Source organism: Cyphomyrmex costatus, unplaced genomic scaffold, assembly GCF_001594065.2.
Source record: "Cyphomyrmex costatus isolate MS0001 unplaced genomic scaffold, Ccosl1.0 scaffold140, whole genome shotgun sequence".
Taxonomy (NCBI): domain Eukaryota; kingdom Metazoa; phylum Arthropoda; class Insecta; order Hymenoptera; family Formicidae; genus Cyphomyrmex; species Cyphomyrmex costatus.
Window position 1 is genome coordinate 9,236 of NW_017275391.1, and position 6,185 is coordinate 15,420.

Consider the following 6,185-nt stretch of genomic DNA (forward strand, 5'->3'; position numbering starts at 1 on the left):
GGTATTTATGCAGAATACCCGCCTCACCTCCGATTTTAATGAATGAGCACTCATTCGACGCGTTTTCACTCAAAACGAAAGAATCCTGCAGAAAATAGCGGCGGTCTGCCTCGCGAAACGAGTTATTAAACGTTAAAGTTTGACAGTTTAGTAGGTTAAGATATCTGTATTATCGACCAATACTGCGTTCCCTTTGGGCACTCACAGCGCGTAAGGGTCCAAAGGTAACGCCAAATGTATCGATATAAGCATGCGCTGTGATCACGTGTGGAAGCTCTCAAGGCACAAAAGATATTTCACTGCTCACGAGATCCTACTAATTTTGAAATGGGATATACAGTAGAACAATTACATAAGAATCATTGGCTTGCTGTTCAAGACGTTGTTGGGGATGCTAAATTATGGCCCAAATTTATACGGAAAATGTTTTGGGATCGCAATTTAACCGATCATAACCGAATGATAGTGGTTAATTTTGCATATCTAAACCATGTATCGGAAGAATTTTTACACGACATTTTAGCTTTTACATTAAAAAAAGGATATACAAATATTCGAAAACGCGAAATTCAAGACAGATTTACATATTTAAATCACAAGGTAATTTTATTAATTTTAATTAATAAATTAAACTGTACGAACAGAATTAAATATTTGTTACATATTTTTCAAAATTTGTAGGAACTTGGGCAACAACGACGTAGCCGCGTTTACAGTTATAGCGTGTATAATAGAGAGCTGTTAGATTTAAATTTCAATCCATATAACAAGAATATGAACAGGTATAAATATTAATTAACAAATTATATTCTCGGCTTTAAAACACAAATTCTCTGCTTTAACAACACAAAAATTATACAGGAAAATAATGTGTATTTTTAAAGCAGAGAATTTGTGTTGAAGCAGAGAATTTGTGTAATTAAAGCAGAGATTTATTTTTAGGAATTAATTGGACGTGATCACAGCGCTGACTTCTTTTATAAAAGGAAGATTTATTAATATGTATAAAAAGTATACTTGCTATAAATACCTATAAATTTATTATAAAATTTAAGACATAATATATGTATACAAATTTAACATAATATATATATTTTTAAATATTATATAGTATTAAATAATTGTGAGAAATGTGAAAATGAACTATATATCGGCAAAAAAACATTGTTGTTCCGATGTCGCGAAAGATATTTTTCATCGGATGCAAAAAAGAAACGAATAAGTAAACAGTGCAATTATCATAAAAACTCTAAAGTAGGATTTTGATTTGATCATAACAATTTAGAAATTGATAAAATCTGCAAAATGTAACATATTTTCTAATTTGTTTCTTCCTTCCTGGATAATGGAGGATACATCTCAGCGATTAAGTCGAAGAAGTTTTCTATTCTCTCACTAAAAGCATGAGCGCGTTTGTATAGAAATTCGCACAAATATCCTTCGAGATGAGACTCTCGCGTTCCATATCTTGGGATATTCGCGCGAACTTCTCTCCAAACACGCTCAATATGCTGTGTATGAACGCCTGTAAATAAAAAATACTTTAATACATTGTTAACTTTGGTAAACGTATCGTAAAAAAATTTCGATATATTTTACATTTTTACTTCGTTTTAAAATTTCTTACCAGTATCTGGATCGACGAAATTGTACGTATGATTGACAGTCAAATGTTGGAAGCCTTCACTGTTTAAGCAGTTATAGGACTTCCAACAATCTGAAATAATTGTCGTTCCTGGCATGATCCATTGTTTAATACATGCCAGGAGCGTCTTTTCTGATCGATCCTCTACTGGCATAATAAAAACCTTCTTCGACTCTCTCTCGAATCCTCCAAAGATCCAATTGCCTTTTACAAGGCGGCCACGGTTGTATTTTCGATGGCCAATTTTTGCCTCGTCTATTTCAACTGTACGTCCAGGACCTCCAAGTTTCTCACTTTGCTTGTCGGTCCAGTACGCACAGACCTGTAAATGTACAAAATATTAATTTTATATATACATGTATATACATACATATATGTCATTAATGCAAAATATTAAAATATATTACCTCGCGACAAAAACTGAACCAATCAACAACCGTGTGGGAAGAAACACCAAGTTCCTCCTCGAGAAACTCCTGTCGAGGAGGACGTAGCATAAGAAAACATGCTACAATCTTGCAGATTTTATCTATTTCTAAATTACTATTACTAAACCAAGATCCTACTTTACAACTTTTATGAAAATCGCACTGTTTCCTTATTCGTTTCTTTTTTGCATTCGATGAAAAATATCTTTTGCGGCATCGGAACAACAATGTTTCCTTGTCGATATATAATTCATTTCCACATTTCTCACAATTAATTGTTTCTGGCAATACACCACGTAGGATTAAAAAATTCACCAAGTCTATTTTCTTTGCCACTAACTGGATAAAGTCAAATAATTGCATTTTGTTGCGTTGCAATTGTTTGTACAAGTACAGCAGGTAGTAACATGTTTCATTTGTTTCAAATGTCGTGAAATATTTTGGCCACCGCGCATGCGCATGTGACCAAAGTATGCTCACATAGCGCTGCATCGTGTCGATAATACAGATATCTTAACCTACTAAACTGTCAAACTTTAACGTTTAATAACTCGTTTCGCGAGGCAGACCGCCGCTTTTTTCTGCCGGATTCTTTCGTTTTGAGTGAAAACGCGTCGAATGAGTGCTCATTCATTAAAATCGGAGGTGAGGCGGGTATTCTGCATAAATACCGTTTCTTACTTACTTCAATTTTATTCGAAACTCGATAAAATTCTTCGTCACATAAACTGACAAACAGAGATTGTATATCAAGATTTAGTTTGCTAATTTCAGGCACAATCTCGATAGAATTCTCAATTTATCTATATGAAAATTAAAACACGTTTTTGGTCTAAAAACAGAGATCGTTAAGGTTCGAATTTCGACTTTCTAGCTTCAATCATTTACATTTCAGATACAGTTGTCACTAGTCTTATCGACTGAACTTATCGACTATTAAGAATAAAAGCTCAACACCAAAAACATAGAGAACATAAAGAATCTCGTCTTTGCTCAATACAAACAACGTCCAATGCTCTAACCAGAGAAACCTGAGAGCGGTTATGGCGGCCTGTTTCCTGTAATGATTTACACTAGCGGCACCAACGTCTATTTACGAGCTGCGCGGAAATGGACGTTGGTGCCGCTAGTGTAAAGCATTACAGGAAAAAAGCCGCCATGACAGCTCTCAGGTTTCTCTCTGTACAAACTAAGCAGAACTTCGTATAAATTTATAAATATTAAATAATTTTTTAAATTTTGTCTCATTATTAAAAAAAGAGTACAATGAGTGAAAAAGTAAGAGTACACTGTTTTCCGATCTCGAAAAGAGTACATGTACTCTTTAAAGAGTACGGTTGGTAATCCTACACTAGATGTTAATAATAATAATGTTAAATCATTATTATTTCGTATATATGCAACAAATGAATATACATTTTATGTATGTTTACTTTGAACTGGCACCTTCAATAGTGTATGAGTCATTTTTCATGGTAATAATGTTTCCTCACAATATTAGTTACTAATTATAATAATTATTTGTAAATGTGTGCTTATGAAGATACACGTGATTGAAAACTGGTTAACTCACACACATGTGCTCCAAACTCTTGAATCAAATATAGTGTTCTAGGTGAGAAATAGAAATAACAGTTTTTTAGATTTCAAAAATGAATCACATAAGATCAGTATTAATTCAAAAGAATTCTTATGTACTCCAAAATCTTGAATCAAATATAGTGTTCTATGTGATCAAAATAACAGTTTTTTATATTTTAAAAATAAATCACAAAAGATCAATATTAATTTTAAAAGAATTCTTATAAAATTGTTTTACCATATTTTGTCTACTTTAGCGTAATACATCTTTATTATTGGAAGATAATGAAATGGTAAAAAACCTTAGCATACATAATGAGGTATTCAAGTCAGACGTAAAGTTGGCAACTGTTGGTGTATGTTTACTTTGATGAACCTGGCACCTTCAATAATATGTGAGTCATTTTTCATGGTAATATGTATAATAGTATTTTTTATATACGTATTCATTTCCATTTCATTATCTTTCAATAATAATATAAAAAACTATTATAGTTTGATCCCTCACCTAGAACACTATATTTGATTCAAGATTTTAGAGTGTAAGTTAACAAGTTTTCAATCACGTATATTTTCATAAGTATACGTTTACAAATTATTATTCTAATTAATAATTAATATCGTGATTGTTCTGATAATCAAATACACTAATAAACGTAATAAGTGTTTTGGTATAATGTTATTAAGAAATTGATTAACAGAACAATCGTTCCTCACAATATTGATTATGAATTAGAATAATATTTTGAAAATGTATACTTATGAAGATACACGTGATTGAAAACTGTAACTCACACACATGTGCTTCAAAATCTTGAATCAAATTTCTAGGTGAAAGATCGAAATAACAGCTTCTTGTATTTCAAAAATGAATCACAAAAGATGAGTATTAATTTCAAAAGAATTCTTATGTGCTCCACAATCTTAAATCAAATATAGTGTTCTAGGTGAGAGATTCAAATAACAGTTTTTTATATTTCAAAACTGAATCACAAAAGATCAGTATTAATTTTAATAGAATTCTTATATCAAATTGTCTATTTTAACGTAATACATTTTGTTATTGCAAGATAATGAAATGGAAATTAATATATATATATAAAATCTTGGCATACATAATGAGGTATTCAAGTACATGTTTCAGTTAGACTTATTGTTAGTCAAATCAGACGTAAGTTCGGAACTGTTGGGTATTACTGAAGAAGAAGAGAAGGGAACTGTTGTCTTTTTTACCTTATTATTTTCTTAAATCTAATGACACGTATCATTTGTACGCCAAGTTAAATTCTACCCTTCTTTCTCTCCGACTCGCCCCACTACTCATCATTGTCACTCTCCTTCATATATGTATAATATATTTTTAAATAATTCTTTAAATCATTTTTTATATATATTTTTGATACATCTGTACTTTAACATAATATATTATCACGAAAGTAACTGATATTAAAACATCTATGTAAATATATACAATTTATACTAACTTCGATACATTGTGCACATCCTCCCTCCTCTTCCTCTCCCTCCTCCCTTCCCCACTACTCATCTTTTTCATTTTATTTCACTATCTTGTCGTGTAATATGGATTTTTCCCATAAAATATATCGTTTAATTAACTAGTCTTTAAAAATTCTATCTCTAAAGATCTAAGAGGTTACCATTCTTACACTTATTTAATTCTAATGACATGTATTATTTGTATGTGTATATAAACTTATCTTTTTAAAAAAAAGGTAGAAAAAAGCGCTAAGAGTGGGTGCTGCTGGTCAGAAAACCGTTTGGGCCAGTTTCACCAACGTCAATTACTTAATCGACTGTGAAACTGACCAATCACATTTGCTGTTTAGTAGAACCATCTTTAAAAACCTACGTGATATTATCCTTATTTACTTAATTCTAATGACATGTATCATTTGTATAAAAGATTTGATATCAATAGTAGGCGCCAAGTTAAATTCTAATCTTTAAAACCAACGTGTTATTATCCTTATTATTTAATTAAATCAATGACATGTATCATTTGTATAAAAGATTTGATATCAATAGTCGGCGTCAAGTTTTTCTACCTTATTATTTAATTAATTTTAATGATATTTATCATTTGTATACAAGATTTGATATCAACGGTCGGCGCCAAGTTAAATTCTACCAAATTAAAAAGTAAAACACAAGTGGTACCTTTAATCTTTAAGAACCCATATAGTACTATTATTTAAATTCTACTAAATTAAAAAGTAAAACCCATGTGGTACTATCTTTATCTTCATACAATGAAACCTAAGTATATGCCTTTGTATTCTTATTAAAAGATCTTCCTATTCGAAACCAAGTGACTTAATTCTTATTTAAAAAAATTATATCACAATTAATTTAAAAACAAAATGAGAAAAATTTATTTAAATAGAAAAATTTTTTATGTAAAAACACTTCGCGCTGCTAGTTCTCGATCTCGATGTAATAAAATACAATAATAAAGACAAGAAACATTTTCACGAAAATTAAAGTATTTAGTGTGTATATATTCGTGCATA